This window comes from Triticum aestivum, chromosome 3D (assembly GCF_018294505.1).
Source record: "Triticum aestivum cultivar Chinese Spring chromosome 3D, IWGSC CS RefSeq v2.1, whole genome shotgun sequence".
NCBI classification, from domain to species: domain Eukaryota; kingdom Viridiplantae; phylum Streptophyta; class Magnoliopsida; order Poales; family Poaceae; genus Triticum; species Triticum aestivum.
Window position 1 is genome coordinate 373,969,143 of NC_057802.1, and position 23,545 is coordinate 373,992,687.

Sequence of the window (23,545 nt, forward strand, 5' to 3'; positions counted from 1 at the left end):
ACCTTCGATCGGGATGGCCGCCAACCGTTAAGCGGCAGCGACAATGTTGTCCATCGGGTTAGAATAATGACCCGGTGGCGTGGGGACATGCGGTGCTACAATGTTGTTCTGACGAGGCGGATCCACCAAACGTGGCTGAACTGCTCTCCTGCTCCAGGTGCCTCCGCCCGGTTTACCACCGGCGGATTACTGGTCCTTGCTCCTGGGATGTTAAAGAGATTTCTAGCGTCATAAACCGGCGGCAGGCGAGATCGGTGCCTCCTCTTCAGGACTTTGTTCGACGCACTCTGATCCAGCATAATCCGGTAAGCTTGTGCATCCAAAGCGGCCCGCTCCGCGGCTAGCCTGGTATCCTCAGCTGCTAAATCGGCTTTGGCCTGGGTGATCTGATCTTTCACTTTCGCGATTTCCGCATTGTGCGCATCCTGATCCGCCGGGTTAACCTCCGCCATCAGCGTTGCCAACGCGTCAAACAAATCAGATAGAACTTGAGCTGGCGGTCGCACAGGGCCTCCTGCCCCGGCCGCTGTTGCCGCTGCCGATTCGGAAATCATCGCCGCTGCAGTCGAAGAGTGGAGCGCCGGTTGCGTACCGGCCATGAAGATCGCAACCCGGTTTGGCAGATCAAAGGGGTCCGGAATACTGTCGCCATCGGAACAGCTCCCAATCCGGCCATCTTGTAACTGATATAACGACTCGGTCTGTCCGGTCGATGACTCGTCGCCGGAATAAACGACGGTCTCACCACCAGATTCTGATCTATCCTCAGATTCCCCTCCATGGATAACTCCCACGAAGGCACGCTTCTGACAGGCTTGACCCGGGCAGATCTCGCACGCTGAGCCATTTCGACGAGGCCGGTGCAGATGTCCGGCTCAGGGCCCGGTTCGCCGATCTTGCCAATGAAAACGTGTATGCCACCAAAGGGGACCCAGTACCCGTACTCGATTGAGCCGGCCTCGGGGCCCCAGCCTGCATCGTCGATGTAGAGCTTGCCGCAACGACTCTTGGTCATCCGGCCCACAGCGTAACCCTTGAGTCCTTCGAAGTTGCCCTCCAAGAACTTGAAACCATCGTGCGATAGCCCCACGATGGGCGCCAACTGTTGTGGTTTTGTCACGGCAGATGTCCCAGAGAAAGGACCTAGTCGTGGAGCCATCGCTACGGGTTAGCTTAAAGGGGTTAAAGCGGACAAGGGACGCAAGAGAGTTTTATACTAGTTCGGCCCCTTACGATGAAGGTAAAAGCCTACGTCTAGTTGTGATGGAATTGATGGGGTCTCGATGACCAGGGAGCGAATACGCTTTGCCCGAGCCTCGAGTTGTTGTCTGTTGTCCTTGAACCGCCGCCGGGTCGTCCCCTTATATACATGGGTTGACGCCGTCGGTTTACAGAATCCCGAGGCCGGCTCATAATCGTTTCCGGCTCGGTCTCTGCTACTTCTATCTTACAACACAAGTTTGCATATCAATGCCGGTTTATGTCTACAGGCCTTAAACCGGTTTTGGGCCCTGGGCCTTCATAAAGCGTCACCGTCTGTCTTCATGGACTTCAGATACAGATGAACTACTTATGGGGTTAACCCGGCCTGTCCTGGCCGGTTTACGCCAAGTGGTAATATCCCCAATAGTTGGTGCTCGGCTGCAAAATATATCTTGAATGCAATCCGGCGTTGGAGCTCGGCTGCAAGAGGACACCGCCGCACGGGAACAACTTCAAACTCGAGGTGTGGCGTAAAAAATAAAAATAAGGCATTGATAAAGGCTGAGAACTTAAAGGGGCTCCTTGGATACCCGACGTGTAAACTCTTCGGATTCACTTCGGCGATCCTCAAGATTGAAGATGAGAAGATTTGTTGAACCGGTTTTCAAGACCGGCGACCAAAGATGAAGAACAGTTCGGAAGGATCGAGGAGCGTCCCCAACTTGAAGACTGGTTCAGGGGGCTACTGACGGTGTCCTGGACTAGGGGGTACTCACCACATCGTCTCCCGACCAGGTGGATCGGGCCGAGGACCCCCATGGCGGTTCACTCATGGGCCACTTCGGGTAGCCCATGCCTCATATAAGGAGTATTCCACAAGACTTGGTGATCAAGACAAGGACTCCTCTCCACCAACGTATTCGGCTAGGACTCCTGTTATCCTAGGCCTCTGGTGCATTATATAAGCCAAGGCCAGGCTAGTCGATAGATTATTATGACATTAATCATAAGCATACAGGCTAGACATCTAGGGTTTAGCCATTATGATCTCGTGGTAGATCAACTCTTGTAATCCTCATATTCATCAAGATCAATCAAGCAGTAAGTAGGGTATTACCTCCATCAAGAGGGCCCGAACCTGGGTAAACATCGTGTCCCCTGTCTCCTGTTACCATCGACCTTAGACGCACAGTTCGGGACCCCCTACCCGAGATCCACCGGTTTTGACACCGACACATGATCTTACACGCTCAACCTGCGTGAATTCCACCATGGCGCATTTGATCTCGCGGCACTTGATATTGCCTTCACGGAGGAGGAGATTTGTACTGCGTGTTGGGGAACGTGGCATGCAATTTTCAAAAAAATCCTACGATCATGCAAGATCTATCTAGGAGATGCATAGCAACGAGAAGGGAGAGTGTGTCCACGTACCCTCATAGACCGAAAGCGGAAGCGTTAGTTTAACGCGGTTGATATAGTCGAACGTCTTCGCGATCCAATCGATCCAAGTACCGAACGTACGGCACCTCCGTGTTCAGCACACGTTCAGCTCGATGATGTCCCTCGAACTCTTGATCTAGTAGAGGGTCGAGGGAGAGTCCCGTCAGCACGACGACGTGGTGACGGTGTTGGTGATGTGATCCGTGCAGGGCTTCGCCTAAGCACTACGACGCTATGACCAGAGGAGTAAACTGTGGAGGGGGGCACCGCACACAGCTAAGAGAACAATTGATGTGCCTTTGGGGTGCCCCCCGCCCTCGTATATAAAGGAGGGGAGGAGGAGGCCGGCGGCCAGGAGGGGCGCGCCCTGGGGGAGTCCTACTTGGACTCCTAGTCCAAGTAGGATTCACCCCCCTTTCCTTTCTCCACCGGAGGGAAAAGGAAGGAGAGGGAGAGGGAGAGGGAAAGGGGGGCGCCGCCCCCCTTCCCCAAGTCCAATTCGGACTGCCATGGGGGGGGCACCCCTTGCAGCCCTCCTATCTCTCCGCTAAGGCCCACTAAGGCCCAATATTTCCCCCGGGGGGTTCCGGTAACCCCTCGGTACTCCGGTAAAATACCCGAATCACTCAGAACCATTCCGATGTCCGAGTACAACCTTACAATATATGAATCTTTACCTCTCAACCATTGACTCCTCGTCATGTCCGTGATATCATTCGGGACTCCGAACAAACTTCGGTCACCAAAACACACAACTCATAATACAAATCGTCATCGAACATTAAGCGCACGGACCCTACGGTTTCGAGAACTATATAAACATGACCGAGACACATCTCCGGTCAATAACCAATAGCGGAACCTGGATGCTCATATTGGCTCCTACATATTCTACGAAGATCTTTATCGGTCAAACCGCATAACAACATACGTCATTCCCTTTGTCATCGGTATGTTACTTGCCCGAGATTCGATCATCGGTATCCTCATACCTAGTTCAATCTCGTTACCAGCAAGTCTCTTTACTTGTTCTGTAATGCATCATCCCGTAACTAACTCATTAGTCACATTGCTTGCAAGGCTTATAGTGATGTGCATTACCGAGAGGGCCCAGAGATACCTCTCCGATACACGGAGTGACAAATCCTAATCTTGATCTATGCCAACCCAACAAACACCTTCGGAGACACCTGTAGAGCATCTTTATAATCACCTAGTTACGTTGTGACGTTTGATAGCACACAAGGTGTTCCTCTGATATTCGGGAGTTGCATAATCTCATAGTCAGAGGAACAAGTATAAGTCATGAAGAAAGCAATAGCAATAAAACTAAACGATCATTATGCTAAGCTAACGGATGGGTCTTGTCCATCACATCATTCTCTAATGATGTGATCCCGTTCATCAAATGACAACACATGTCTATGCTCAGGAAACATAACCATCTTTGACCAACGGGCTAGTCAAGTAGAGGCATACTAGGGACACTCTGTTTTGTCTATGTATTCACACATGTACTAAGTTTCCGGTTAATACAGTTTTAGCATGAATAATAAACATTTATCATGATATAAGGAAATATAAATAACAACTTTATTATTGCCTCTAGGGCATATTTCCTTCAGTCTCCCACTTGCACTAGAGTCAGTAATCTAGATTACATAGTAATGATTCTAACACCCATGGAGTCTTGGTGCTGATCATGTTTTGCTCGTGGAAGAGGCTTAGCCAACGGGTCTCCAACATTCAGATCCGTATGTATTTTGCAAATCTCTATGTCTCCCTCCTTGACTTGATCGCGGATGGAATTGAAGCGTCTCTTGATGTGTTTGGTTCTCTTGTGAAATCTGGATTCCTTCGCCAAGGCAATTGCTCGAGTATTGTCACAAAAGATTCTCATTGGACCCGATGCACTAGGTATTACACCTAGATCGGATATGAACTCCTTCATCCAGACTCCTTCATTTGCTGCTTCCAAAGTAGCTATGTACTCCGCTTCACACGTAGATCCTGCCACGATGCTTTGCTTGGAACTGCATCAACTGACAGCTCCACCATTCAATATAAATACGTATCCGGTTTGTGACTTAGAGTCATCCGGATCAGTGTCAAAGCTTCCATCGACGTTACCATTTACGATAAGCTCTTTGTCACCTCCATAAACGAGAAACATATCCTTAGTCCTTTTCAGGTATTTCAGGATGTTCTTGACCGCTGTCCAGTGATCCACTCCTGGATTACTTTGGTACCTCCCTGCTAAACTTATAGCAAGGCACACATTAGGTCTGGTACATAGCATTGCATACATGATAGAACCTATGGCTGAGGCATAGGGAATGACTTTCATTTTCTCTCTATCTTCTGCAGTGGTCGGGCATTGAGTCTGACTCAACTTCACACCTTGTAACACATGCAAGAATCCTTTCTTTGACTGATCCATTTTGAACTTCTTCAAAACCTTATCAAGGTATGTGCTTTGTGAAAGTCCAATTAAGCGTCTTGATCTATCTCTATAGATCTTGATGCCCAATATAGAAGCAGCTTCACCGAGGTCTTTCATTGAAAAATTCTTATTCAAGTATCCTTTTATGCTATCCAGAAATTATGTATTATTTCCAATCAACAATATGCCATCTACATAAAATATTGGAAATGTTACAGAGCTCCCACTCACTTTCTTGTAAATACAGGCTTCTCCAAAAGTCTGTATAAAACCATATGCTTTGATCACACTATCAATGCGTATATTCCAACTCCGAGAGGCTTGCACAAGTCCATAAATGGATCGCTGAAGCTTGCACACTTTGTTAGGACCTTTAGGATCGACAAAAGCTTCTGGTTGCATCATATAGAACTCTTTTTTAAGATATCCATTAAGGAATGCAGTTTTGGCATCCATTTGCCAATTTTCATAATCATAAAATGTGGCAATTGCTAACATAATTCGGATAGACTTAAGCATCGCTATGGTTGAGAAGGTCTCATCGTAGTCAACCCCTTGAACTTGTCAAAAACCTTTCACAATAAGTCAAGCTTTGTATACAGTAACATTACCGTCAGCGTCAGTCTTCTTCTTGAAAATCCATTTATTCTCTATGGCTTGCCAATCATCGGGCAAGTCAACCAAAGTCCATACTTTGTTCTCATACATGGATCCCATCTCAGATTTCATGTCCTCAAGCCATTTCGTGGAATCTGGGCTGATCATCGCTTCCTCATAGTTCGTAGGTTCGTAATGGTCTAGTAACATAACTTCCAGAACAGGATTACCGTACCACTCTGGTGCGGAACGTACCCTGGTTGACCCACGAGGTTCGGTAGTAACTTGATCTGAAGATTCATGATCATCATCATTAACTTCCTCAATAATTGCTGTAGGCAGCACTGGAACTGATTTCTCTGATGAACTACTTTCCAATTCGGGAGAAGGTACGATTACCTCATCAAGTTCTACTTTCCTCCCACTCACTTCTTTCGAGAGAAACTCCTTCTCTAGAAAGGATCTATTCTTAGCAACGAATATCTTGCCTTCGGATCTGTGATAGAAGGCGTACCCAACAGTCTCCTTTGGGTATCCTATGAAGACACATTTCTCCGATTTGGGTTCGAGCTTATCAGGTTGAAGCTTTTTCACATAAGCATCGCAACCCCAAACTTTAGGAAACGACAGCTTAGGTTTCTTGCTAAACTACAGTTCATATGGTGCCATCTCAACGGATTTAGATGGTGCCCTATTTAACATGAATGCAACCATCTGTAAAGCATAACCCCAAAATGATAGTGGTAAATCGGTAAGAGACATCATAGATCGCACCATATATAATAAAGTACGGTTACGATGTTCGGACACACCATTACGCTGTGGTGTTCCAGGTGGCGTGAGTTGCGAAACTATTCCACATTGTTTTGAAATGAAGACCAAACTCATAACTCAAATATTCACCTCCACGATCAGATCGTAGAAACTTTATTTTCTTGTTACGATGATTTTCCACTTCACTCTGAAATTCTTTGAACTTTTCAAATGTTTCAGACTTATGTTTCATTAAGTAGATATACCCCTATCTGCTCAAATCATCTGTGAAGGTCAGAAAATAACGATACCCGCCGCGAGCCTCAACACTCACCGGACCGCATACATCAGTATGTATTATTTTCAATAAGTCAGTTGCTCACTCCATTGTTCCGGAGAACGGAGTCTTAGTCATCTTGCCCATGAGGCATGGTTCGCAAGTATCAAGTGTTCATAATCAAGTGATTCCAAAAGCCCAGCAACATGGAGTTTCTTCATGCACTTTACACACCAATATGACCTAAACGGCAGTGCCACAAATAAGTTGCACTATCATTATTAACTTTGCATCTTTTGGCTTCAATATTATGAATATGTGTATCACTACGATCGAGAATCAATAAAAATAGACCACTCATCAAGGGTGCATGACCATAAAATATATTACTCATATTAATAGAACAACCATCATTCTCTGATTTAAATGAATAACCGTCTCGCATCAAACAAGATCCAGATATAATGTTCATGCTCAACGCTTGCACCAAATAACAATTATTTAGGTCTAAAACTAATCCCGAAGGTAGATGTAGATGTAGCATGCCGACGGCGATCACATCGACTTTGGAACCATTTCCCACGCGCATCATCACCTCGTCCTTTGCCAATCTTCATTTAATTCGTTACCCCTATTTCGAGTTGCAAATATGAGCAACAGAACCAGTATCAAATACCCAGGCGCTACTACGAGCATTAGTAAGGTACACATCAATAACATGTATATCAAATATACCTTTCACTTTGCCATCCTTCTTATCCGCCAAATACTTGGTGCAGTTTAGCTTCCAGTGACCCGTCCCTTTGCAGTAGAAGCACTCAGTTTCAGGCTTAGGTCTAGACTTGGGCTTCTTCCCGGGAGCAGCAACTTGCTTGCTATTCTTCTTGAAGTTCCCCTTCTTCCCTTTGCCCTTTTTCTTGAAACTAGTGGTCTTGTTAACCATCAACACTTGATGCTCCTTCTTGATTTCTACCTCTGCAGCCTTTAGCATCACGAAGAGCTCGGTAATTGTCTTTTCCATCCCTTGCATGTTATAGCTCATCACGAAGCCTTTATAGCTTGGTGGCAGTGATTTAAGAACTCTGTCAATGACACTATCACCAGGAAGATTAACTCCCAGCTGAGTCAAGTGGTTATGGTACCCAAACATTCTGAGTATATGCTCACTGACATAACTGTTCTCCTCCATCTTGCAGCGATAGAACTTGTTGGAGACTTCATATCTCTCAACTCGGGCATTTGCTTGAAATATTAACTTCAACTCCTGGAACATCTCATATGCTCCATTACGTTCAAAACGTCTTTGAAGTCTCGATTCTAAGACGTAAAGCATGGCACACTGAACTATCGAGTAGTCATCAGCTTTAGTCTGCCAGACGTTCATAACGTCCAGAGTTGCTCCTGCAGCGGGCCTTGCACCTAGCGGTGCTTCCAGGACGTAATTCTTCTATGCAGCAATGAGGGTAATCCTCAAGTTATGGACCCAGTCCGTGTAGTTGCTACCATCATCTTTCAACTTAGCTTTCTCTAGGAACGCATTAAAATTCAAGGGAATGGTAGAACGGGCCATTGATCTACAACAACATATATAGATATGCAAAAAGCTATCAGGCACTAAGTTGATGATAAATTAAAGTTCAATTAATCATATTACTTAAGAACTCCCACTTAGATAGACATCCTTCTAGTCATCTAAATGATCACGTGATCCATATCAACTAAACCATGTCCGATCATCACGTGAGATGGAGTAGTTTTCAATGGTGAACATCTCTATGTTGATCATATCTACTATATGATTCACGTTCGACCTTTCGGTCTCAGTGTTCCGAGGCCATATCTGCATATGCTAGGCTCTTCAAGTTTAACCCGAGTATTCTGCACGTGCAAAACTGGCTTGCACCCGTTGTATGTGAACGTAGAGCTTATCACACCCGATCATCACGTGGTGTCTCGACACGACGAACTGTAGCAGCGGTGCATACTCAGGGAGAACACTTATACCTTGAAATTTAGTGAGGGATCATCTTATGATGCTACCTCCGTATTAAGCAAAATAAGATGCATAAAAAGAAAAACATCACATGGAATCAAAATATGTGACATGATATGGCCATCATCATCTTGTGCCTTTGATCTCCATCTCCAAAGCACCGTCATGATTTGCATCATCACCGGCTTGACACGTTGATCTCCATCGTAGCGTCATTGTCGTCTCGCCAACTATTGCTTCCACGACTATCGCTACCGCTTAGTGATAAAGTAAAGCAATTACATGGCGATTGCATTTCATACAATAAAGCAACAACCATAAGGCTCCTGCCAGTTGCTGATAACTTTTACAGAACATGATCATCTCATACAACAATTTATATCTCATCACGTCTTGACCATATCACATCACAACATGCCCTGCAAAAACAAGTTAGACGTCCTCTAGTTTATTGTTGCAAGTTTTACGTGGCTGCTACGGGCTTCTAGCAAGAACCGTTCTTACCTACGCATCAAAACCACAACAATTTTTCGTCAAGTGTGCTGTTTTAACCTTCAACAAGGACCGTCCATAGTCAAACTCGATTCAACTAAAGTTGGAGAAACAGACACCCGCCAGCCACCTGTGTGCAAAGCACGTCGGTAGAACCAGTCTCATGAACGCGGTCATGTAATGTCGGTCCGGGCCGCTTCATCCAACAATATCGCCGAATCAAAGTAAGAAGTTGGTGGTAAGTAGTATGACAATTATCGCCCACAACTCTTTGTGTTCTACTCATGCATATCATCTACGCATAGACTTGGCTCGGATGCCACTGTTGGGGAACGTAGCATGCAATTTAAAAAAAATCCTACGATCACGCAAGATCTATCTAGGAGATGCACAACAACAAGAGGGGAGAGTGTGTCCACGTACCCTCGTAGACCGAAAGGGGAAGCGTTAGTTTAACGCGGTTGATGTAGTCGAACGTCTTCATGATACAACCAATCCAAATACCAAACGTACGGCACCTCCGTGTTCAGCACACGTTCAGCTTGATGACGTCCCTCGAACTGTTGATCCAGTAGAGGGTCGAGGGAGAGTTCCGTCAGCACACGGCGTGGTGAGGGTGTTGGTGATGTGATCCACGCAGGGCTTCGCCTAAGCACTACGACGGTATGACCGGAGGAGTAAACTGTGGAGGGGGGCACCGCACATGGCTAAGAGAAGAATTGATGTGCCTTTGGGGTGCTCCCCACCCCCATATATAAAGGAGGGGAGGAGGAGGCCGGCGGCCAGGAGGGGCGCACCCTGGGGGGAGTCCTACTTGGACTCCTAGTCCAAGTAGGATTTGCCCCCCCTTTTCCTTTCTCCACCGGAGGGAAAAGGAAGGAGAGGGAGAGGGAGAGGGAAAGGGAAAGGGGGCGCCGCCCCTTCCCCTAGTCCAATTCGGACTGCCATGGGGGGGGGGGCGCGGCCACCCCTTGCGGCCCTCCTCTCTCTCCTATAAGGCCCACTAAGGCCCAATATTTCCCCCGAGGGGGGGGGTTCCGGTAACCCCTCGGTACTCCGGTAAAATACCCGAATCACTCGGAACCATTCCGATGTCCGAATACAACCTTCCAATATATGAATCTTTACCTCTCGACCATTTTGAGACTCCTCGTCATGTCCGTGATCTCATCCGGGACTCCGAACAAACTTCTGTCACCAAAACACACAACTCATAATACAAATCGTCATCGAACGTTAAGCGTGCAGACCCTACGGGTTCGAGAACTATGTAGACATGACCGAGACACATCTCTGGTCAATAACCAATAGCGGAACCTGGATGCTCATATTGGCTCCTACATATTCTATGAAGATCTTTATCGGTCAAACCGCATAACAACATACGTCATTCCCTTTGTCATCGGTATGTTACTTGCCCGATATTCGATCGTCGGTATCCTCATACCTAGTTCAATCTCGTTACCGACAAGTCTCTTCTCATTCCATAATGCATCATCCCATAACTAACTCATGAGTCACATTGCTTGCAAGGCTTATAGTGATGTGCATTACCGAGAGGGTCCAGAGATACCTCTCCGATACACGGAGTGACAAATCCTAATCTTGATCTATGCCAACCCAACAAACACCTTCAGAGACACCTGTAGAGCATCTTTATAATCACCCAGTTGACGTTGTGATGTTTGATAGCACACAAGGTGTTCCTCCGGTATTCGGGAGTTGCATAATCTCATAGTCAGAGGAACATATATAAGTCATTAAGAAAGCAATAGTAATAAAACTAAACGATCATTATGCTAAGCTAACGGATGGGTCTTATCCATCACATCATTCTCTAATGATGTGATCACGTTCATCAAATGGCAACACATGTCTATGGTCAGGAAATATAACCATCTTTGATCAACGAGCTAGTCAAGTAGAGGCATACTAGGGACACTCTGTTTTGTCTATGTATTCACACTTGTACTAAGTTTCCGGTTAATACAATTCTAGCATGAATAATAAACATTTATCATGATATAAGGAAATATAAATAACAAATTTATTATTGCCTCTAGGGCATAATTCCTTCACTGCGGTCAAAAGCCTCTCGTCCGGCAAGGCGCCCGGCCCGGACGGCTTCTCGACAGAGTTCCTACGCTCGTGTTGGCCGGTGATCAAGGAGGATATCCATGCTACCTCGTGGTGAAAGACTTGCTTTCGTTCGGCACGTCCTTTGCGCGATGCCAATGCACATTCTTATGGTGATTGCCCTCAACAAGAAGATCCTAGGGCAAGTGAAAAATATCATTCGCGGATTCCTCTGGGCTGGGTCAAGACACCCGCGGCGGCCAATGCATGGTCAATTGGGCGCGGGTCTGCCGCCCCCTCTCCCTTGGGGGGCTCGGGGTCCGTGATCTTCATCCCGTCGGGATCGCGCTGCGCGTGCGCTGGCTTTGGCTGTAGCGCATAGATCCGCGGAGGCCCTGGGCTCTTCTCCACCTCCCCTCTGATCCATATGCCAGCACCATGTTTCGCGCTTCCACAACCTGGACGGTGGGCGATGGGCTGAGCTGTCGATTCTGGACAGATCACTGGATTAATGGCAGCTTTGTGGCCGAGCTTGCTCCTCTTATCTACGCCCAGGTCCCCTGTTGTCGCTGGAAAGATCGCACCGTGAGGGACGGCCCGCTCCATCGTTCCTGGGTGCAGGACATCCAGGGCACGCTTGGGCCCATGGCGATGCTCCAGTACATTGACCTTTGGCGAACTTTGCGCCAGGTGCACCTCTCTAAAGCTCCGGATCAGCCAACTTGGCGCTGGACCTCCTCTGGCGTATACACCGCCAAATCTTGCTATGATCAGCTCTTCGTGGGTGCCATCCCGGACCCTAACTGGCGGCTCGTTTGGAAAACTTGGGCACCGCTCTGGGTCAAGTTCTTCCTCTGGCTCGCCTTCCTCAACAGATGCTGGACAACTGAGAGACTCCAGAGACATGGACTGCCGCACGAGGACTCATGTGTGCTATGCGACCAAGCCGAGGAATCCATGCAACATCTCCTCGGTGACTACCCTTCTCCAGGCAAGTTTGGTTCGACGTCATCTCCTGGTGCAGACGCCAATCCAACCCCCCGAGCAAGGAATGCCTTTCATCGAATGGTGGGCGCGCTCGAGCACTGCTTTACCTCACTCTATGTGCAAAGGGCTAAACGCCATTGTCTCCCTGACGGCGTGGGAGATCTGGAAACAACGTCATCTTCGATGATGCTCGCCCCTCTAGCCAGAAGCTACTAGACCTAATTCGGGAGGAGGCACGGATGTGGGCAAGGGCTGGTGCATCCGGAGTTGCTAACATCATCGACACCGGATGAGCAACTTAGTTAGGGTTTAAGCAGCCCCTTCTTCTTGCTGCTTAGGTGTTCTCTCTCTCACTCTCTCCACTTTGTGTGTACGTTCCGAGTGTAACACCATCGCCTTGTACTCTCTTTCTACCTATCAATGAATGTTACGCAAGCTTTGCATATTCGCGTTTTTTAGCATTTCACTTATGGTAGGATATAACTATTACCAATTATTTATACTATCAAATGCAGTGTTAGTGAATGGTGTTCCTTTATCATGGTTGAAGGTTGCAGGTCTTCTGCTAGGTTCTTTGATACTTTTCGGTCTGTACTTGAATATTTCTTACCTAATTTTTTAAGTGGCTACTAAATTCTCAGTGGAGATGACACACAAGAAGTTGTTTTGAAGTAAGCTCATGCACACCATTCTTTTGTAGTTATACTTCAGAAGAAATGACTTCAACCTTTTACTTGAGACTCATGAGTCGTTGACGAGGTCAATGATGTGTGATATTCTAGGTTAAGAGGACGGCTCAAATTCCAATTACGTCAAACTAGAGAGTGATGCTTAGTTAAACATCATTTTGGGGAGATTTATGAGGAAGTCCCCTATTCCTCTTGTATCCCCTCAACCCTACTCATGCGACACGCTCGACATCCATGTCCTACAAGGAGCGAGAGAGAGAGTGGGAGGAAGGGTGAGTGGAGGAATGGCGAGATGGAGATATATAGACAAGGGAAGAGTGGAGAGAGAGGTCTACGTTTTTTGAGGGGTCAAGAGAGAAGGTTTACCCGATGATTGCTACCGAGTTGCTCAAATACATGCATTGTAGCCCATAGAAACGCACGGGCATTCTACTATTAATATGAGAACTAAAGCTGAAAGTAGGGAATTCAATGACTGTTATGAATAGCATGCAATTCCAAGCCAGAGAAGGAAAGGTCAAAATGCTATATATGGTACCTGTATTACTAGTTGTTTTCAGAGCTAAAAGGACATATTTATTTCTTGAAAACGTTTGTTCCATAGGAATCAAATTTCTAAGTTATACAAAAACTCTAGATAAAGAAAATTTTATTTCCCGTATCATCCATGATCTTCATATTTTTCTAAGGAGAAATTATGGGAAAGCATTTTCGTCTCCCATTAGATCAATACTTATAATTAGGATCACATCCCAATCAACGGTATTTTAACACGGTTACTCATTCATCTTCAATTAAACTATTTACAGTGTCTTTTTTTGTGATTCGATTGTGATGTGTGAGTAATCCCTTGAGGCTAAACCCATCAGCTTCGCGCGCGCGCGTGTGTTTCCTAGGACTCACGTCGGCACAAGGAGAGACAACGTGCAAGGGAGAGTGGAAAACTATATCGAACATCGGCTAGTACAGTAATCGGAACCAATTCCTTAGGGGACACTCATGCAGGCATCAAATTCTAATGCGTTAGTCTGTTAATTCCTTAATAACTGAGGTAACTGTACGAGACGGATTAGGTCCAAGGTTGGACGACTCAATCCTTGATTCGGCAACAATCGATCGTGGTATCACAAGGACACGTTATCCACATATCTAGAGCTAGAGCAATTATTATTTATTCATCATACCTATGTTTAGGGCCTCTTTGATTCATAGGATTGACGCCTCCTCATGAGACGTCATGCATCACCACTCCTGGAGTGGGCCGACTTGATAAGTCTGCATGACCCGTCGTGTTTAGCACATGCTGAGTCAAATCGAACCCGATCTCGCAATGGAGAGGGGGCGCCCCATACCTCCACCGGCCTCAAAACTCCATGGTAACAGTAGAGGACGTCCCATAGTGCCATTGACCGCGACGCATCGAGCTGGAGACCATCCCAAAATGAAGATCCAACCATCGTGTCATCCACATGACCATGATAACCGCCACCATTAATGTAAAGGCCGCTGCCACAAGTGCCAAAGACCTTACAATCCACAGACCTCAAATGGCTAGGATTCTCCCGCATCAAGCACCATCGACGTCAAAGAAAGCTTCGGCCGCCACGCGCCTCTTGCGGCGTCCTCGGGTGCGAGATCATAACGTCCACCACCACCTCGCCCGTCATCCCTGGCGAAGGGGACGCCGCCGTGATGACCCACAAGTATAGGGGATCTATCATAGTCCTTTCGATAAGTAAGATTGTCGAACCCAACAAGGAGCAGAAGGAAATGACAAGTAGTTTTCAGCAAGGTATTCTCTGCAAGCACTGAAATTATTGGTAACAGATAGTTTTGTGATAAGATAAATCATAACGGGTAACAAGTAATAAAAGTAAACAAGGTGCAGAAAGGTGGCCCAATCCTTTTTATAGCAAAGGACAAGCCTTGACGAACTCTAATATAATGCAAAGCACTCCCGAGGACACATGGAAATTGTTGTCAAGCTAGTTTTCATCATGCTCATATGATTCGCGTTCGTTACTTTGATAATTTGATATGTGGGTAGACCGGTGCTTGGGTGCTGCCCTTCCTTGGACAAGCCCCCCACTTATGATTAACCCCTCTCGCAAGCATCCGCAACTATGAAAGAAGAATTAAGGTAAACCTAACCATAGCATGAAACATATGGATCCAAATCAACCCCTTACGAAGCAACGCATAAACTAGGGTTTAAGCTTTTGTCACTCTAGTAACCCATCATCTACTTATTACTTCCCAGTGCCTTCCCCTAGGCCCAAATAATGGTGAAGTGTCATGTAGTCGACGTTCACATAACACCACTAGAGGAAAGACAGCATACATCTCATCAAAATATCGAACGAATACCAAATTCACATGATTACTTATAACAAGACTTCTCCCATTTCCTCAGGAACAAACATAACTACTCACAAAGCATAATCATAATCATAATCATAATCAGAGGAGTATTAATTATCATTAAGGATCTGAACATATGATCTTCCACCGGATAAACCAACTAGCATCAACTACAAGGAGTAATCAACACTACTAGCAACCCACAGGTACCAATCTGAGGTTTTGGGACCAAGATCGAATACAAGAGATGAACTAGGGTTTGAGAGGAGATAGTGTTGGTGAAGATGTTGATGGAGATTGACCCCTCTCGATGAGAGCATCGTTGGTGATGACGATGGCTTCGATTTCCCCCTCCGAGAGGGATGTTTCTCCGGCAGAACAGCTCCGCCGGAGCCCTAGATTGGTTCTGCCCAGGTTCCGCCTCGAGACGGCGGCGCTTCATCCTGAAAGCTTCCTTCTCATTTTTTTCCAGGGTAAAAGACACCATATAGCAGAAGATGGGCACCGGAGGCCTGCCAGGGGCCCCACAAGGTCGGGGGCGCGCCCTCCAACCTTCTGGCTGTCTGGTGGCCCCACTCTGGTTCTTTCTTCGCCCAATATTTTTTATATATTACAAAAACATGCTCCGTGAAGTTTCAGGACTTTTGGAGTTGTGCAGAATAGGTCTCTTATATTTGCTCCTTTTCCAGTCCAGAATTCCAGCTACCGGCATTCTCCCTCTTCATGTAAACCTTATAAAATAAGACAGAATAGGCATACGTATTGTGATATAATGTGTAATAACAGACCATAATTCAATGAATATCGATATAAAAGCATGATGCAAAATGTACGTATCAACTCCCCCAAGCTTAGATCTCGCTTGTCCTCAAGCGAAAGCCAATATCGATAAATATGTCCACATGTTTAGAGGTAGAGGTGTCGATAAAATAAAATACGGACATGAGGGCATCATGATCATCTTTAGAACAACAACATATAATGCCATATAATTTCTTATGCTAAAGTAACAATTCATTCACAAGGTAAAGTATGAATCAGAAATTTCAATGAAAACTAACAAACTATGATCTCAGTCATTGAAGCAATTGCAATTTATCATAACATCGGAAAGAGTCAATATAAGAGGTTTTTAGCAAGTCCACATACTCAACTATCATTTAATCTTTCGCAATTGCTAACACTCACGCGATACTTATGGGTACAAGGTTTCAATCAGACACAGAGAAAGATAGGGTCTTATAGTTTCGCCTCCCAACCTTTTACCTCAAGGGTAATGTTAACAATAATACTTTATGAAGACCTACATCCAAGTGGATATATATATCCGGATCTCTCCAACACATAGAGCTTGCCAAAGGAAAAAGTGTAAAAAAGAAAGGTGATGGTCACCATGACTCTTGTATAAGGGTAGGAGATAAAAGTAAAAGATAGGCCCTTCGCAGAGGGAATCAGAGGTTGTCATGCGCTTTTATGATTGGATGCACAAAATCTTAATGCAAAAGAACGTCACTTTATATTGCCGCTTGTGATAAAGACCTTTATTATGCAGCCCGTCGCTTTTATTTCTTCCATATCACAAGTTCGTATAAACCTTATTTTCTTCACACTAATAGATCATGCATATTTAGAGAGCAATTTTTATTGTTTGCACCGATGACAACTTACTTGAAGGATCTTACTCAATCCATAGGTAGGTATGGTGGACTCTCATGGCAAAACTGGGTTTAGGGATGTTTGGAAGCACAAGTAGTATCTCTACTTGGTGCAAAGAATTTGGCTAGCATGAGAAGGAAGGGCAAGCTCAACATGTTGGATGATCCATGACAATATAACTTCTATTCAGATATAAGAAAACATAACCTATTATATTGTCTTCCTTGTCCAACATCAACTTTTTAGCATGTCATATTTTAATGAGTGCTCACAATTACAAAAGATGTCCAAGATAGTATATTTATATATGAAGCCTCTCTTTCTTTATTACTTCCTATTAATTGCAACAATGACCAAAACTATGTTTGTCAACTCTAAACAACTTTTATTCGTCATACTCTTTATATGTGAAGTCATTACTCTCCATAAGATCAATATATGAACTTTTTATTTCTTTATTTTATTTAATTACCTCAAGATCATAGCAAGCAAGAAAAGCCCTCAACTGAAAACTACCCTTTATTATATATACCTCACGGACTCGATTACATAGATAGAGATCGAAGCAAACACTACAAAAAAAAGACACATCCGTGACATTTTGGCCGAACAATTTTTTTTCTGTCATACATATGACACTTCTATGACGATAATTGTGACAAAACCCGGTATCATCATAGATGTGGTGGGCTCCTACTTCTATGACAAAAAATCATGACAGAAAATGGGTTTTTCGTCCTGGGCGGGCCGGAGACGCAGCTGCATGACATTCTTTGGGCCGTCCATGATGGAAAAAACCATGGTAGAAGCGAGGGCGAGGAAAATTTCAGGGAGTTCCCGGTTACGGTGGGAGGTCGGGGGCCGAGCGATGCGCGGTTCTCTTGTACACGTACGCGCGTGTGTGCGAGGCGTTGGCTCTAACTGAACCCGAGTGAAGCGTTGGGCTCTAACTGAACCCGAGCGATTGCACTGCAGGCTACGCGTTACTGAACCCGAGAGATCGATCGATGGCTGTTAACTGAACCTGATCGAGCGATTCCTTCGCTACTGCTGCTAACTGAAGCCGATCGATGCTGCCTCTGGGATGAACAGTGAGCGTTGCGGGGAGGTTTGGATGAACAGTGAGCGGTGGCGTTGCCTCTAGATGAACAGGACCCCGTGGTGTGGTGGAGGGTTGGATGAACAGTAGACGGTGGAGGGGTGCCCGTGGAGGGGTGGTTGAACAGGACCCCGTGGTGTGGAGGGCTGGATGAACAGTAGACGGTGGAGGGGTGCCCGTGGAGGGGTGGTTGAACAGTAGCCGGTGGAGTAGCGCGCGGTGGAGGCTGGATGAACAGGAGCCCGTGGAGGCTGGAGGAGGTCGACAGTGGAGATGAACAGTATCCTGTGGAGTCCCTTTTGTGGTACGCCACACCCCTCCCGATGAACAAGACCCCCGTTTCGACCATAGGAGGTCCGTTTCGTCCGTTTTGCGGTACGCCACACCCCTCCCGATCAACAGGACCCCCGTTTCGACCGTAGGAGGTCCGTTTCGTCCGTTTTGCGGTACGCCACACCCCTCCCGATCTACAGGACCCCTGTTTCGACCGTAGGAGGTCCGTTTCCTTCGTTTTGCGGTACACCACACCCCTCCCGATCAACAGGACCCCGTTCCGAACATAGGAGGTCCGTTTCCTCCGTTGTGCGGTACGCCAGGCCTCGTTTCCATCGCCTGTTCCGTCCAAACCCTCCCGATGAACACGACCACGCATTCCGTTCCGACCCAGCCGGTTGGCTCCCACGCGTTCCGTTGCCTCCCGATGAACACGACGCATTCCGTTGCCTCCCCATGAACACGACGCATTCCGTTGCCTCCCCATGAACATGACGACGACGCTGTTTCTCCGTTCCAACCCAGCCATGTACACGAGCCCTGGCCGTACGTATGCGCCAGTAGGCGTTCGAGACCCCGCCCGTATGTACACATATGTGGCCGTATTTTCTTTCTTGCACCCTGGCCGCTGTATGTACGTGTACATGCTACGTGTGCGCCTCTACTACGACACGTACGCGCCTCTACTACGACACATGCGCGCCTCTACATCCACCAGTATATATGTACGTACACGTTCGCGACCAGAATGACAATGCTACGTACGCGTCGACCAGGTGGGTCCCGACTGTCAGGCACTTCCTTGCCTACGAAGATGTAGCTGGTGGGTCCCAGCAGTCAGGGGGCGAATCGTTTTTTTTGCCCGGACGCACTTCCTTGCGTGCGAAGATGTAGCTGGTGGGTCCCAGCAGTCAGGGGGAAACATTTTGTTCGCGAAATACAGTGGCCCGTCCGGTGGGTCCCAGCTGTCAGGTGGAGGAATCATTATTTTCCGTGTAATAAGAAGGCACTTCCTTGCTGCGACTGTGGACCCAGCTGTCAGCCTCTCCACGTACAGTCCACGTCCGATGGAAGTCGTTCCTTGACCACATTGACCACGCCGCGCCGAGAGCACCAGGGCGGTGGACGACGGCGAGGCCTAGGAAGGGGACGACGGGGAGACGGGGAAGATGCGGCAGTGGAAGCCCGCGCGGAGAGGAGTACGAGGGTTCACTGGTTCGGTTGCGGTGTGAGGCTGTCGTCGCCGCAGGGCCTGGCCAGCGGTGGGAATAGTAGGGGGCGGTGAGGCCTCCGCGGCAGCACAGCCGGCCACGGGAGGCAGGAGCATGCGGCACGACCGGCGCTGCTTTGGGCGGCTGGAGCAAGAAGACCAGAGGTTGAAGAAGCACTACGGCCGTTGGATGGACATCGTACGGTCACTGGAGCTAGAATCATTCATATTGACTAAAGTTGACAAAGGCCCCCGTCCCAGTCAACTTAGTAGGCCCACAAGTCAGCCTCCCACCATGGTGGGTCCCAGCTAGCAGGGGAAGTATTCATTTTTGTGTGCGTAATAAGGAGGCACTTCCTTGCGTGCGAAGATATAGCTGGTGGGTCCGAGCTGTCAGCGGCGGTAACATTTTTTTCACGAAATACAGAGGCCCTTTCGGTGGGTCCCTGATGTCAGGTGGAGGAATCATTATTTTGTGCGTAATAAGGAGGCATTTCCTTGCGTGCGGCCGTGGACCCAGCTGTCGGCCTCTCCACGTACAGTCCACTTCAGATGCATGTCGGTCGTTGACCACATTGACCAGGCCGCACCGAGAGCACCAGGGTGGTGGACGACAGCGAGGCCTAGGAAGGGAACGACACGGAGGCAGGGAAGACTAGGCAGTTGTTTCCCACGCGGAGGGGAGTATGACTGTACGAGGGTTTACTGGTTCGTCTGCCGTCGCCGGAGAATAACATCAGGTGTGGGTGAGTAGAGGGATGGCTAGGCCAGTGATGGGAGTACGGTGGGGCGGTGAGGCCTGCGCGGCAGCAGAGCCGGCCGCGGGGAGGAGGGAGCAGGCAGTCCCGCCGGCGCTTGTTTGAGCGGCTGGAGCAGGAAGAGCAGAGATTGAAGAAGCACGACGGCCGTCGGATGGCCATCCAACAGTCACTGCTTGTGCGTCAACCTTTTTTAGGAAAGCCTCAAATCTGTGGAAAACAGCATACAACCCATCTGCCATTATTTCTAATAATTTACAGCCCATTTGCTAATTATTAAGGTTTTTTGGAGCCCATATTCTTTTTGTTAGCATTACAGCCCATATTGTGGCCATGGTTAAAAAATTATACGAAATTTTGCATATTTCGGTGCGGTCCGAACTGTTTTTAATCCCGAAATTTCGACTCACATTCAAACTGATTTTAAAAATAAATGTATATCAATATAAAATCCAACAAATTCTCCACGCATAAAAATTAATGTAATTTAAAATCTCGAAATGAAAAAAAAAGATATTTGAAACTAATTGCCGGTTTGATGTGTTTTAAAAAATGTACAGCCCATTTCTCATTACTGATGGGCCATTTTCTCGGCCAGCCGAATGAAAGCTCTCCTCGTCTTGAAAGATTTGCAGCCCAACAGGCCTGACAAAGCGACTTACTTGGAAAATCACAAAAAAACCGGGCTGTGGCCGTGGACCTAGCTGTCAGCCTCTCCACATACAGTACTCTTCCGATGGAAGTCGTTCCTTGACCACGTTGACCACGCCGCGCGGAGAGCATCGCGGCGGTGGACGACGGCGAGGCCTAGGAAGGGGACGACGCGGAGCCGGGGAAGACGCGGCAGTGGAAGCCCGCGCGGAGAGGAGTACGAGGGTTCACTGGTTCGGCTGCGGTGTGAGGCTGCCGTCGCCGCAGGGCCTGGCCAGCGGTGGGAATAGTAGGGGGCGGTGAGGCCTCCGCAGCAGCATAGCCAGCCACGGGAGGCAGGAGCATGCGGCACGACCGGCGCTGCTTTGGGCGGCTGGAGCAAGAAGACCAGAGGTTGAAGAAGCACTACGGCCGTTGGATGGACATCGTATGGTCACTAGAGCTAGAATCGTTCATATTGACTAAGTTGACAAAGCCCTTCGTCCCCGTCAACTTAGTAGGCCCACAAGTCAGCCTCCCACCAAGGTGGGTCCCAGCTAGCCGGGGGAGTATTCATTTTTTTGTGCGTAATAAGGAGGCACTTCCGGTGGGTCCGAGTTGACAGCGGGGGGAACGTTTTTTTCACGAAATACGGTGGCCCGTCAGGTCGGTCCCAGTAGTCAGGGGGCAAACGTTTTTTTTGCAAAATGCGGTGGCCCGTCCAGTGGGTCCCTGAGGTGAGTTGGAGGAATCATTATTTTCCGCGTAATAAGGAGGCACTTACTTGCTGCGGCCGTGGACCCAGCTGAGACTCTCCACGTACAGTATACTTCCGATGGAAGTCATTCCTTGACCACGTTGATCTCGCTGTGTTCCGTTGCATGCATGCGTCTATGGGCGTGGTGCGTCCCCACTGTCAGCCTCTCACGTACAGTCATCTTCCGATGACTCTCGGTTGTTGACCATGTTGACCACACCGTGCCGAGCGCACCCAGACTGGAATGACCCGGAGATGGGGAAGACGGGGCAGTGGAGTCGCAGATGGAGAGGAGTGGGAAACTTCACTAGTTCGGGTGCGCGGCAGCACAGCCGCGGTGCCGCCCACGGGAGACAGGAGCAAGAACAGAGGTTGAAGAAGGAGCACGGCTGTTGGATTAACATCCAATGGTCCAGCTGCTAGAATCATTTGTTGATCAAGTTGACAAAGCCGTGCGTACACATCCGCTTAGTAGGCCCACAAGTCAGTCACCAAATCTGACGGGTCCCAGCTGTCAATGGGATGAATATTTTTTTCGCAAAACAAGGAGGCACTTCCTTCCGTGCGAAGATACAGCCGGTGGGTCCCAGCTGTCAGGTGGAGGAAACATTTTTTTCAGCTTAATAAGGAGGAACTTTCCTTGCGTGCGACCATGGACCTCGTGGGTCCCAGCCGTCAGGCTCTCCACGTACAGTCCACTTCTGATGACTCTCGTTTGTTGACCACGCCGCACCGAACGCAGCGAGGCGGTGGACGACGGCGAGGCGCCGGACGGGAATGACTCGGAGATGGGAAAAAGCGGCAGTGGAGTCGCAGATTGAGAGGAGGAGAAGGGTTATAACTAGTTCTGTTGCGGCATGGGGCTGTAGTCTGTGGAGAATAACAGGAGGTGTCGAGGGGTGGAGGGATAGCCTGGCCGGCGGTGGGGTAGCGCTTCGCAGCGATGCGTGCTAAGCAGAGCCGCTAGCCGCCGGAGGCCGGACCAGGCGGTCCCGGCGACGCTGGAGGAAGAAGACGAGAGATTGAAGGTGCATGCCGGCCGTTGGATATAAATCCAATGGCTGTGGATGACACAATCATTTGTTGACCAAGTTGGCAACGCCCTGCGTAGGCTTCGACCTATTGGCCCACATGTCAGCCTGCAAAAATGTGGCATATATTTAACCCATGTTTTCTAGAATGTACAGTCCATTTGCTGGGCTGGGTGAACAAATAAATTCGGATCAATCAGGCCCATTTATATTTTCTAAGAAATCCCAGCCCATTTGCACTTCCTTTAAATACACGTATTAGGTGGGCTCGTTATATATATAATGTTATGTTAGAAGGAGCAATTAATATCAAAGAATAAACCGGAGAGGCACATTATATATATATAATTAAGAAATTAGCGAGTTATTGCTCAAAATAAAAATGAGCGCGTTATTATTAAATTGGTCCTTAAAATCTTCGCAAGCTTTTGTATGCAATCACCAGGATTTTCCTTGCCTGTGAGTCAAAAACAACCAGGATTTTCCTTGCCAACTTCCGTTAAACATTTACTTTTATAAGTTAATAACACGTGGGATGTTTTTATAATGTATATATAAGTCTCTATAAAATATACGATAATAGTAATAATATAAATATATATAATTTGGTTAGAAGGGAAAACATAAATTGGACACATTATTACTTTTATAAGAGACCTCAGGTTCACATGACACGTTCATATTCATAGCCAACATTCACTATCAACAACTCAAAAGATTCATATATACACAAGCTCAGCATATCTATGCATCCAAATGATTGATAGATCACACGACAATATTCATACATAATTCACAAAAAGATTCAGATATACAC

At 47.4% G+C, this 23,545-nt stretch overlaps 1 pseudogene; it reads right to left on the minus strand.

Moving 5' to 3' along the window:
* LOC123076310 (uncharacterized) overlaps positions 1 to 23,545 on the minus strand; it is a 174,692-nt pseudogene that overhangs the window by 33,997 nt on the left and 117,150 nt on the right.